A 14,713-nucleotide genomic window follows, 5' to 3' on the forward strand; every position below is an offset into this window, starting at 1 on the left:
CTACAAATTGAGTGTGCGACGTGACGCCAAGTGTTTACTAAGCGATACGCGACTGAAGGAACGATCAATGAGTAATAGTCGGCAGTGTGGATTAGGCTTTATTTGGAACATATGGGATGATTTAAAAATGATGTGGTGTCTCATAGGTTAAATATATAAATAATAAAATCAGTAATTGTACCTACTTATAAATGGGCTAGTTTAGGCAAAGGATTCATATGGATACTTTTGAGAACCTTGCACGCAACCACGTATGAGTTAATGAAATAATGTGACATAAAAGGAATGATACAAATTTTATTGAATAACAAAAGCATTGAAAATTTATTTCTTCAAAAAATAAACATAGATTTTTGACGAAAAGTTTGCAATTATTGTCCAGTTTCGAACGTTTACGAATTAATTTATTATTGAGAATAATGCAACGATTTATAAGCCCGCGGTAGCAATTACCAATTAATTTAAAATTATGATTTGTCACACTAATTTCATGTAACTAAAGGCAGGTAAAGTTATGTCAAATGGGGTATATTAGCTGGAACTGAACTCAATCGGCACGTGTTCTCAATTACCAGTACATTATTACTATACAAATAGAAAAGTCAACTGCGATTTATTGTCTCAAGCCTTGGTCGTTAGAAAACATAAATAATATTTTATTAGCTAAGGTAGCATGTTCGTTGTTCGCTAAAAAACGGTAAAGGAAAATATTGTAACAATTGATTTATTGCACATAATACACAACGGTTTAAAAGTGGTCAATATACAGATAAAGACTTCTCAATACTCTGAAAGTGTATTTTTTCTTTTATTTGCGCTATGTTAGACTCCTAAGGTTTGACAAAATAATAATTAAAAAAAAACAACAGTAATTTGAAGGAAGAGTACATATTCCATTTAGGTTTAGGAATAAAACCTGATAAAATTAAGCACTTAATGTGTTAAGAACAAGCTATTCAATTCAACACAAAAGAATTTCCATTCAAACGCCAGCACGCCATTGAAAGTGGTCCATCTCGCATCGAAAACAAACTAAGGTTTGGCACAAACTCACGTTTCACGTTTGAATCGCAACGAACGCCAAGATTTATTTGCTTCTCAAAATTCGTAGTCGCAATACAGAGTCGCGTTTACATGGCAGACAAATTAGTTGTCTCGTGTCTGACAGATGAGGGAATCGGGCCTGTGCAGTGTGCATCTGACGCTCGATTTATGTCACGACACGAATGTAAGATTTAGCGCCAAGTTGCGATTTTAACTGCGACTAGTTAAACAATGACGCAAGTGTGTGTGGGTGTTTATGTTTGTTTGATTGTTGGTGATGTGTTAGTTAGAAGATGGGTGTAATTAATTCGTGTTGATTTAAATATTTGTGTTGTGTTGTTGGATTAAAAACCGCATAATATAGATTTGTGAACGTGGGTTTGAATACAGAATAAATATTCCTGTCTAAAAAATTTTATAGGCTGGTAAACATTTGTCATAGCAAGTTATTTAAAAACGATGTAGGCACTTCAACTAAATCAAAATAAAGAAAAAAACATTTTTCATAACATTATATTTTATACTGAGTAAATACGACGTTCGAAGAAGTGTCAACGTCGACAATGTCTTAGAAAAGTAATCCATTAGAACGAAAAATACGTTTTGTCAACTTATAAACAAGCGTTCTTGCCAATTCAAGCAAAATTCAGAATAAAAATTCTTATCAAGAATAGACTGCAGATAGAAAAAAGAAAAGCTGTATTTCTTTATTTATATTTTAATGATTAAAACGAAAAACAACATTTGCATTTAGGTCATAACGGGTAACCTACCTATTACTATTTTTACTTTTCATTACCAACTAGTGATCCACACCATACTTTGACGTAACCAATTCAAAAAGTACATAATTATAACTTTAAAACGAAACACCTAAATACAACACCCATCCCTTACCCCTTAATTCTTACCGCAACAAAATTACAAACCATTGTACTCCAGCGAAAACATATTAATGTGCCCGACGAAACAATGAAAATAGCTTTAAAATGTCACCCAGCTTAACAATAGAGTTTTAAACGTTTGCTAAGTGTTGCAGAAAAGTCACAGCGAGAGACCAAAACAAAAGCTATAAGTTCCGACTGTCGAGGACGTCTTTGGAAGTGAAACACGTACGCTTCGAACTCAAGTGATACGAAAAGCATGGCTTAATGTCCTTTTGTATGTGGAACGTTTGATTATTCAACGGGTTTTTAGAGGAAGGGGTTAGATGTGTGATTACTGGTGAATGCACATTTACCGAATGCGCCGTGCGAATTGAAGTTTTGGAAGCCTCGTACGTGAAACATATCCGAGTTGGACAAACGATTGCCCGTCTCGGTTGCCCTGTTGGTTGTCAGTTATCGGGATCCTTCACACCTGGTCTACACTACTGTCATCCGTCGTCATCGTCGAATCTGAAGACGTCATCGAAATTCTGTGATTCTTCCAGATTTAGAGCGATGTGTTAGGCTTCAAACGATTTTATACAAAGAGCTCAAATTCATCTCGTAGGCGCGTCAAGTGTGTTTGATTCTGAGGCGTATATTCTCTATGAAGGGTGAACGTCTGTGGGTGGCTATCATTCAAAATAATACAATATTTAAATAGACGTGACAAGACATAGACTGAGTTCAAATCAAAATTCACACAATATCAGACAGAAAACAGAACAAAAAATAAGTATAATCTACCTAAAATCAATCCTAATGGCTTGGAATAAAGTTCTATTTTAAATATTATCATCAATAAATAAATATCAGTTGATAACCAGTTTTTACGCCGTCCACTTGTGCTCATGCGGTTTGAAATGGATATTTTTAAAACTTTTTATAATTTAGTGTTATTTTATATGGATTGACGCTCTACTTAAATGGGGTGTTAAACTCTACAAATAAAATAGAATTTGATGAAAAGTTTAGGATTGGCTGCTTACGATATGCAAGTTGGTACAGAAAAAAATTTTGACCGAGAGATCAAAGTTATATGTCATATGTGGATTGTTGGATTACAAAAGAAATATGAGGTATATATTTATTTTTCTTAGCCTGTATTGCCCCACTGCCGGGCAAAGGCCTACCCATTTTGAGTCATCCCACCAATCAGAATCTAACTGCGGTGAATAGATTTTGATAAATGGTCCGTAGAACAATTAGTCATGATCCCACAAGTGACAGAAGCCATACATTATGCGCCCATTAGAAAGACAAAAAAGGTAATACGTTTTTCAATATGTTTTTGTGGGCTTTAAGTAACTAATATATTTTTTTTTAAAGCTAAGGTAAAATGGCTAAGATCTTGTGTAATATCTATTAGATACACATAGAATAAAATAACGTAAACACAGATGTAATTATTAGACAAATATTCGAGTAAATTCTTTTGCAACGTGAGCTCTATGAATCACAGAAAAAAGTGAATGTATTTTTTTTCTTCACTTCGTTTAAATTGCTGCGGTTTCAGTTTTCTAAGTAAATTGAATAAAAATTCAAGGTAAGCACGTACTTAGTAAGCTAAGAAATAGTATTTCTGTTTTTGAAAGCAGATATTGTTAGTTACAGTATTTTCCTGTGGTTTTGCACGACATGGATACAGAAATGAGGTTAAGGATTTTGTTTATTGCCAATCACAGGTGTTAACTTAAAACACAAAGACTACATCTGAACAATAAATACTATAATACCTGTTGACCTAATATAGCAATCGTAGCCTTTCATGTCTTCTTCCTCCAGAAAAAAACCTTCTCCACTCCAGCTTACATAGTTCACCAATGACCAGAAAGAACTAAAAAAAACAAAAGACAGAATGAACATCTCCAAATTCAATTAACTCGCCAACTACAGAAAATTAAATCACATTCAAATTTTCTGCAAGAGCCTCGGTAAAAACAAAGTAAAAAATCTCTTAGCATAGCCCGCAAGTTGGTGGAACATGTTTGACTTCCTAAACATCTGTTGCATATAAAAAAGAAAGCTGTAATCTGTTTCAGTTTTGTCGCTTCTTGCCTCTTGCCGCACGTGGTCAAAGATACCGCAAGTTTTTACTTTGTGCCACTATTTTTGCTCGTTGGTTATGATTTAGTGTGGTTCATTTTGAGTAGTGGTTTCTCTTACTTTTTTTTGATGATTGTCACTGTTTGTCTATTGAGGTTTCGTGTTATTATGATCCTTTTAAATGTGATGTTTTAATTAGATTTACTACTCTCAGAATAACAATTCAATATCAAACTGTTCGATCATTTAACGGGTCACCAGACTAAAGTTGAGGTAGGTTTAGATATGATTACGTCGATAATGGTCATTAAATGACATCGCTACAAACAATTCGTGTTTACATAAAGATTACTAAATGAGTTAAAACATGTTTATCATATTATTATTTATTTTTAGTTGTGGGTTTTTCACAGTAGCGAGGTCAGAGAGGAAAGTGTAGGTAATATTAAACATGGCAGAAACTATGAAAATTATATCTCCTTATTAATATAAAATAACAGCGAACTGCGTCCATTAGCAGAGCTACAACGCCTACGGCCAACTTTATTAAAAGAGAAGGGAATAATTAATATTGACAGCCGACTTAATTGAAGTGTCAGATTATATTCTGATTTCCGTAAATATTCACTCATTTCAGGAACTAGTTTCATGTTTTTACAGTAGCCAATTGTTCGCTCTATCAAGCTGTATAATAATAGTAACATATTTTTTGTATTGACACGAAATTTTGTTGACAATTAAGCACGCTATTAAATAATGACTGTCAATAATAGAGCAATTATTATTGTAGCAAAATAATACACTATTGAAGCCTATTAATAATGTAGTTGCAATTTATTTCAATATAAGTAGCATTTGACCATTTATTATTGTCTTGAGGTGTGGCGGTAGAAATTACTTACATATTTATAATGGGCTTTCCGTCGTTGATCATTAGAACTAGAATTACCTTTTATGGTGGATTTTATTAATAATCTGCTCTTTATAACTACTAAATATTTTAATTTGCAAGCTTTGTGTTACCTATTTGAGGGAATTGATTGATTATTAATTATTTGATATTTGAATAATTTATATTTATTAATTTCAATTGCATTTGTTTACTTACCTAAACTATGTCGAAAATTTAAATCAACAATGGTTTATTCCATTGTTTTTACTAAACATAAAATGTTTTATTTGTACAATCTATTTTTAAAACATAAGCTGCAATGATATAATTAATATGAATTTAATGAATTCGGGCCTGTTATATTTCATTTATGAGTAGGTATAATAAAATACTTTAATTTGCGTGCATTTTGAGGCATCATTGGCTATTTGATGTATTAATACCTACAGATTTTTTATGTCTAAATAGATACTAACTTACATATTTTCTAGACACTGCGGACTAAGCATCGGAAGATAGTGACTCGACTTTCTTTTTGGTTCTAGGTTCACAACTGTACTTTTTAAAATCAAGTTAAAGTGAAAAGATGATTTTTCCTACATCGTCACTTCAATGCCCATCTTTTTCTGCTGAAAGGCTAATATTAAATCTTCACAATACCATACCACACAATACAAAGAATAATAACTCCAATTCCAAACCAGTTCTTATCGAAATTAAACCCTCATACCTGAAATCGATTGAGCGTTAATCCGCTCAGCAAAATACAGGCGGATTCATTTCCAACTATATCGAGAAGAATCGATTTTAATTTCCTATAAGTACTGTGTAGGGTTTAGAAGACAATCTCTCATATTATATTACGTACTAGCTTTTTTATGTACGAAGGTTCACACACGACGAGTCGTAGTGGTAAGAGGAGTCCACATAGGTTCACCAGTGTACCACGCAGGCAGTTAATGGCAGCTCACGATTTCCACACGTTTTTAAATATAGAACTCTGAAACGATGTACCGCGCGTCTCGAAAGAGATCTACCCTTGAACACTTGTGTTATGTGTTCTCTAGGAAAAGAAGAGATGAACAAATCCTGTATAGGCACACTGCCACTGCCTAAATACACAGTGAATATACAAAAAAAAAAACAATCTTATTAAACAGCACTCCGGCTGCATTTCACATAAGGGTGCAGCCATTTTCCCGTGAAAGCGTAACAAAGAAACTAACTAACATTTGCATAAACAACATGGGTTAAACAAGTACAGAAAACCTTGATAAAGTGCAGAGAAGAGACAATCACTGCATAGCTAGTGGACGCACCCAGGTCGGACAATGTGAATTATAGCAGGACTGACGATGGAAGGTCGACTCGTCACGCCTTGGGTTAAGGACAGTAGGGCTTGCAACGGTCAGTGTCACAGTCGCAGATATGCTATGATGTTAGAGATAAATCTTGACTTAACAAATATTAGAAAGTGAATGTTCATTTATAGGCCGAATCTAGAAGATGAAGAGGACGGGATAAAAAGTCGCCTATTTTCGTCTCCAATTTCTAACACATCTCCATGAGGCATATAGCGTAACACACAAACAATCACTCTCATTTTAATTTGTTATGATAGGTTATTCTAATGTTTTTTTTTTCTTTTCAAAGCTAATTACACAACCAATCAAAGAAATTCTAAAGGTTGGGATTGAAATACATAATAAATATCCTGGCTACACAATATTTAATTATATTGAAAAATAATTTCATCGGGTTTTACTTAGAGATCACAATCTAACATTATATAATCTATTGTAATTTCTCGCTCATTTCCGCACGGAACTCCGTTTCAGTAACAAAACAAATCACATCAAAATATTTTTGAGGACTTTCATTTTATTTTTGCTATCAAAACAAATTCAATTTACTATAACAGGAAAAATATAAAATACGTACAAATATTTAAATAACTTTATCATTCCTGTGAACTTTAATTATAACGCTAAACTCGTTTTATTAATTAAGTAAACAAGAAATATAGTAAAATTTAATTTAGGTTGAATTTATTCGTTTGGAGTGATGTGATCATATCAGGATTGTGCAATAGATAATTTAGCTTAAACTTAGCTATCTATAAATAATCTATTAATATCGATAGCCATTTAGAAGATATTAACTGCAGTAGTAATAATCTTTATTATCGGTCTGTATTAAGTTGAGCAACGTTCGATAATTTCCTTTGAGCAATGAATTTCGATTATTACGGAATATTATTTTGTTGCTGAATATTTGTTTCGGCCCAATAACTTGTATCTAAGCTTAATAATTATGTTGTCAGTAATCATTGATGTGAGCTCAATGTTACTAATTTACTTCAAGGTATTATCATGATAAGATGATAACACGTTATGTATTTAGAAGACGTCCTCCTACATAGGCATATAATTACATAGGTACTTCATCTGTACTTACATAATAAAGAGGAAACATTTTTTGTTTGTTTGTTTGTACCCTAAACGCTCCGAAACTATTGAACTTATTTGAAAGATTCTTTTACAGGTGGAAAGCAAAACTATTCCCGAGTAACATAGGCTATCTTTTATCCCTGTATGGACACCAAAAACCACGAGACGTTTGTTAGATGTCCCACTTTTAACTGCAATTACTGTAAGAGATCAAATATATATACTTTTTAATTTTAAACACATTCCGTCTTACCACAAAAACTTTTTAACGTCAGTTTAAGACTTGTCTAAAAAAATGTCAAATTATGACGTTGACATATGGTTCATTTTGGAGCCACATTTTTTTTAGACAAGTGTAAAATAGTGGTTAAAGTTTTTGTAGTAAGGCCAATTGAGTCTTCCTCGTCAAGTTTAAAATTATGCCTTTCTATAGCAATAATCGCGTTAGATATCCACATGCCTAACGTGAGTAATCATCGAAGCGTTTATAATAAGTAATAGGCAGGTCGGTGGGAGGCATTCTATAAGAAAATGAGAGGAGCCATTGGTTTGAAAATACGTTCAATGACAAGCTTTTATGACACTCCTTTGTTGAGATATTGTGAATAATGAGCACGTTATATAAAAGGCTAAATGTTCACTGTAGTACATTTGATTTCTGTAATGGCCCTCGTTTATTATACTGTTCATAAATGGCAGGATGTATGATGATCTACTGTTTATTTCTATTTATACGGGACCTACTGAATATTCTATTATGTACAGATGGGTGACTTGTTTTGTGATTAATCTCTTTAATCCTGTTAATAAGGCTTATGTTTAAGAATACCGACTGTGTGCTTACTTTAGGTTTTGTACTGTGCTAATCTTGGAATCAAAGAGAATAAAATCTACACTTTTCGATTATGTCACATCTATTTCGGGAATAAATAAGCAATGGACACCATCATGGTTTCCAAGTTGTAGAATACAAAATGAAAGGTTAGAGTTATGGCCTATACCACTTCTCAGGACACTGAAAATGCTAGGAATTTATTACTAAGGTGTGTTGCTTCCTCACGAAGCAGTCCTTTGCCCGAAGCGGCAATTATAATGGCATATATGTCAGAAACAGTGATATATGCCAGTTTTGTTGCAACAACAACGTTATATACAAATCTTTAGCAAAGGTTATCAGAAGCTTGATAAGTAACTACTGTGAATATGGTGTTATTTTATCATGATAACCTTACTATTTAAGATACGTGATTGTTTTGTAAAATATATTTTCAAAAACTTAATTAACAATGTGAAATTTATTTTTTGGTGTAAGATAAGTTTAAGTTACATAGATGAACATGATGAAGTTTAAGTTAGATAGATGAACGGCTTGACAATTCAGTTTACATACACGCAAAGAGTCACAATGATTGTGCTAAAAATATAAATTGGAACTAGCCAGAAGAAAATTTACACATCTATATACTTACTGATAAAGAAATAAACTTAAGACTGGTCAAAATTTGTCGTTGTGCAATTAATTTATAAATAAATAAATAATTTATATGCAGATCACTTCGACTTATTGCTATCTTAAGTAGGTAAATAAATTAGTATTTACAAGGCGTGAACTCTAGTCCCACATAAACTCAATAGACTCGTATGACGCTATAGATTGTAGTGGTAACTATAATTATGCAAACGCATGCCTTGTTAATTTGCGGTCATCGTGTGTGTAAACAACACAGGTGGATAATTTGATGAGTAAGCAAGCTGTTTGACAGATACACGAGAAAGTACATTTTAATATAGACCATTATTAATAAAATACAATATCCCCTTGTCTCACTTCTCGATGCAACGGTACTTATGGGCCTTGTTTGCTGATTCTGTACTTGGACGGACATTGTAGCGGCTTCGTAGAGACATCTCATCACTTGGATGTATCGCCAATCTACTTGACAACGCTGCAGGGACTCCAGAACAGACCAGATTTCAACCGAGTCAAAGGCCTTCTCATAGTCCACAAATACTAGACACAGGGGCTGATTATACTCTTCGGTGTTCTGTATGTGAATTTGTCATCAATTGCAATTGCATCCAAAATCAATCAATAATATTTTGTGGCTAGTCGTTATATTTGAAAATTAGCTAATTTTGAAAGAAAGGAATGCTAAAGGTTCAACAGAACTACTCGCCATAACCATCTCTACTATTAACCAAGCTTCAACTTCTCCCTTACTATTATCAAATATCACACATTTTACGGACTTATAACTGAACCCTTCTCTCTAATCAGCTCTTCCACCTAAACTCAAATCCCATACACATTACCAGCAACATAAACAAGACAGGAATGATTTGATTCAGATGGGATGACGAGCTACGTACGTGCCGGTCGGCTGCCTACTTCCATACCCGTATACGTTACAGTAATGTGATCAAATTTGTCACCCCCTATAAATCCTGTCGCCACTATCTCTGATGTAAAGTGGGCCGAATGAGGATGTTAATTTCCTGATAATGGTAGATCGTGAAATGAATTTATGAATAGGTGAAGCGTGGACGAGGGAGTAGCGGAATTTTGTTCATTTGAAAGAAGAATCTATTCCTATGACTAGATATGCTCAACCGGTCTTTATCGCAATTGAAATAGGAATGAGTAACTGACAACCTCATTTGGTATGGTAGGTAATAGCTGAGGGTATATCAGTGTAATAGTATTTCAAGTTCAGAATGAAAATAATCCTCACGTACATTCATATACTCGCTAAAGAAGCCCGATCTATCACACGGAGCCTAAAAATAAATTCCCTAGGTTACACCAGTTGAGGCGTCGCGTAGTCTAACTTTAGGAAATGTGGGGAAAGTGATAAATTTGTCAGGTAAGCCTGCGTGTTCAGAATATGGCCGGAGTACAAATAGCACGAAATATTCCACGAGATTGAATCGTGGTTGGAGGGGAAATTACGCAGTATGTTGCTGGCCATCCGAGGGTCGGATGACAAACTGTTTATGATTATTAGTTGGGCTTGCATTGTTTTGTTTTGGTGGTCTTGACTTGCTTTGTTTGCAAACTGTAGTAGGTGTTTTTACTTATATCCAGAAAATGAGATAACATAGTTATACTTAATGGCAGCAAATTACATACAAACTTATTGAGTTATATTCTAAGGTAGAAAATGACGAAACTGAACTCTAAAATAGCAAATAGCAACTGTAACGTGATGTAACTCTATGTCAAAGCTGTTCAGAGGTACACACATTGAAGATTTCCATAAAGTGCTCTCAGTATAATATTATCCAGGAGTACCTAGTTAATAGTTAGACGAGTGACTTACTACTGAGAAACATTGCTGGTATGGTAAGACAGCAAATGAAATAAGCTCTATGTACCTACGTATATATCTCTGAAAAAGTTCTTGGCAAGCTTTTGAGATGTGGACATTGCATTTGTCAGTGTATTTATTTAAACATGCGTCTGTGTGCCTCTCTGCCTTTGTGTCAACATGAAATTCAAATTACTAACCTAGTTTTTTATGATGAAGTACACAGATAGTGAACTGCCACCCTACAATTACTGGCTCGTAAAGCTTTGTCACCAAAACTCCAACATTTTCCAACGAATGTTCAACAAAATTGCTATGTAAAGTACAGTTTATCTCTTAATCTAGCATAATTATACAGTACAGTCAAAGCAGCAAATAATTTGCAAAAACGAAGTAATTTTACATTTAAAGCGCTTTCTTGTTAGTTGCGAAATAATCAGTGCTTTCTATCCGTAATGGGCGTGTGTCACGAACGGCCGTAGACAAGTTTGCGCTGGACGTACGTACATAATGCCGCAAGTTTGCCGTTGACAGCAGTAACTAGGGCTTATTACACTGAATAAACAAGTCTAATGGGGGATTCTAAATTTGACACTTTGGTTTAGTAGTTCTATGAAGTTATTATTGTCATTTATAGTTTTGAAAGACTTACGGGGCGAATTTACGAATTCTTGTGTTTATTGGCGTGATTTTTAGTATAAAGTACATATCTGTTACTATAAACTAAGCATGTTTAGTGGAAAAATACATATTGTTTTTCAAAAACAACTCGACAGCCACCATACAAGGAGAATACCATTTCTAAAATTACTCGACTCTTTCTATCAGTTTCAAAATGTGGTGAATGCGAAGTGACATCCAACGAATTCCCGCACTATTTTCCCTGATGTTTCTGTCGAGAAAGCTCGTCGCTTGTCTACTTCAGTATAAAATATGTTCTTCACGATACACGAAGGGAGATACCTAATGCTATTTTAGGTACTTGAACCTTGATACTCCAAGAAATAAGTGATAAGTTGACAACAGACTGAAAGTATTGAAAATAAACTGTAGGTAAAAATAGCAGTGATCAAATTTTATAGAGCTCAAACGTACCCTATTGAAATTCCCCGTAAAACTCACATAATATGAACAGTCTGTGACCATCAATCAGGCATTATTTTGAAATGTTATTAAAACCCACATTATAGTTATTTCATACTGAATGTTCCCATGCATATTTGCAAAAGTAATTGCATTTAACTAACCAATAATCATAATGTATTCAATTTAATACGATTCTAAGTAAATCTTAGTACATTTATAACATCATTCCCAAGGGACCGACTGTCACCATGTTCCACTAATCCTATTGGCTACAAGTAGTCACTTGCTTATTCAATTGCTATCAATTAATTAGCAATAGCGTTGATAGCATGGACTGAGATTATAATGGATTCTGGGTCCGTTATCTGGCTTACAGCACTGTCAATGGAGCTGAATATAGTCATGTCAGTTAGCGCCGATTTGGCTTTCATGCAAACTTTACTAAATAATTAAGTTCCGGGAATGGGAACGTTTGTCTTTTAGAATGAGCAGTCCGGAATAGAATTGTCGTTTAAATGGATAATGTTATGAAAGCTGTATGTGGATTTCGTTTGTAAAGTGTTAAGCCAAAGCTTTGAATTTACTTACAAAGACACAAAGTGTAAATGTAAAACTTAATATCCATTCTAAAATTCTAATAGCACGACCACATTTTTTGCAGAATATATTTTCTCTAACTCAAAGAGGCTCTTACATCTTCAGATTAAAAATTCCATTCAAACCTCTGCAAAATATGGCAGCGCTCTTGCAAAAGAAGGCACAATGTAACTTTTGCAAGTGGATAGCGTTTATCGAATGCACTTGGCAGAGCATTTTGCTGACCGCGGCACGGCATGCATAACCAAGTAGTGGTCCTGTCTGTGGTAAACAAGTTCAGTGAGACAGAATAAATGTTCCAATGTTGATACATCGCCGACGAACGCAAGTGGAATTGAAATTTATTTGTCACATAAAAGTGCATTTTTCTAGTTTGTGGAGCGTTGGGTGGGTGATTGCTAGGGGTCATTGTGCGTACCTAATGTTTTGTTGGGGGTTACGTCACTTATGTTTGAAACTGGTTATAAAGGTTTAATGGTATATGGTAGTAACTGTGGCTACATAATGAGTTTGCAGTTTTTGATGAAAAAATAGGAAGACTTTTTCCAAAAGCAGGTTGAATTATTATGTCTTATTGTAGGTAATAGAAAAGTGAAGTTGTAAAAATGTTTTATTGAAAAGTGAATTAACCAACCACTTTTTTCACCGGGTTTCCTTAAAAAAATAAATCACCGCCATTTGAAATTAATTCAGTCTAGAGATCTTAGATAAGTAAAGCAGTATTCCTGACAAATGTCAAAATTAGTATTCCCGCTTTCGGTCTAGACAAAAAAAGCTGACAGGTCGGGTTCCCCTCGTTACAAGACATGCGATCGGCGGTGACTTTGCTTTGTATGAAAATGGTTTTCCCATTTTATTATGTTTCATTTATTTTGTCCAAAAATATTTCTAAATTTTTGTGTTTTTTCCTATTATCATTTTAGTTAATATTTGTGTAACATACAGCTACATCTTATGACTTGTATTTGGGAAGAGGCCAGACAGACGATGAGTGCAGTGTAGCATGATCTTAGGTTTTTGACTTTTTGGAAACGGGAATATATAAAATACACAGGGGATTTTCTTCGTAATTTTAAAACTAAACGGCACGGCGAAAGTAAAATAAAATAAACACAGAACATCTACCTGTATCTAGTCTAAAAATCCCCGTAAATTATTAGTCCAAGCTACACAGCGGTGGTTTTCCGGTACTTTTTGTCGAGTCTCGAGGTCGCATGAAATTTTATGGCATCACCGAATATATGTATGTATACCTCCATGGTGCTTTGAACGTATCTATTGTATCAGTGTAAAGATTATTTACAATTTTAGACTACTACTGAAACTAATATATTTTATTGAATGTCCTTGTGTGTGCAAAATTGACATGAATATTGTTCTTGTGTTCACAGGGTCAGGAGCTTTCAATAGTAGCCGAGTCTTTGAGTTCGAGTTCAATAGTAGTAAGTCATTCTATAGAATGACTTATGATTGCCTCATCATGATGGTGAAAAAGTATAAAAAGGTAAAGAAAGACATAAAAAAGTAAGTGGAAAGGTATAAAAGTAAGTGAGGCATAGAATGACTTATGCCTCATCATACATCGGTACACACCCGCATCCGTGATATAAAATATCAAATTCTACATACATGAGATCTTTTTTAGTTCATTCATAGTCTGTTTTCAATAGGGTTTTTAAACAAATATTTTTGCTCAGCACCAAACGTTTCAAATATCAGATGTAAAGTGTTAGTTTTTAGCTAAAAACTTTTTCAGTATTCAACACCGCCAAACCTGAGAGCAACGTAAAATATTTATAGACTTTCACAACTTTTAATGTCTCTATATTTTGTTCTACACTTTTATACTAAAAAGTTCATTGGACTCCATACAAGAATAGGTACCATGGGATTTTTTTACGATTTATATAAGATATTCATGTGGGCACATTAAAAAATAAAGTACCATTGTGAAATAGTATGTTTATAATAGAATAGGTCGACTTTGCTAAAGATTCATCAAGTAAAAGCGAAGAAAAGAATGGTAAAAGCAAAAACCACGATACTGCACGCTCTTATCACGGTGCTTTCTTTTCATTTGCTATTCACTGTCAAAACTGCTACAAAATACCTTCGCCGTATCTGCATAAAATTGTGCATAAATTTTCGACAGCATCATATCATGCAGCTATCTTACGTCGACACGATGGCACATAAAAAGTAAAGGTGAGCATGAACAAAAGCCTTATCGTTTGAATGCACCCTAACAGCGCTTTTACCTTCGGCTTACATTTTAACTAAAGCGCTTTAGTGCTATCGGGCGAATGCACAGAATCCAGCCATTAAATCGCCAACAATTGGAGTCGGCCAGTGCTGAAACGATTT

This window comes from Helicoverpa zea, chromosome 8 (assembly GCF_022581195.2).
Source record: "Helicoverpa zea isolate HzStark_Cry1AcR chromosome 8, ilHelZeax1.1, whole genome shotgun sequence".
Taxonomy (NCBI): Eukaryota; Metazoa; Arthropoda; class Insecta; order Lepidoptera; family Noctuidae; genus Helicoverpa; species Helicoverpa zea.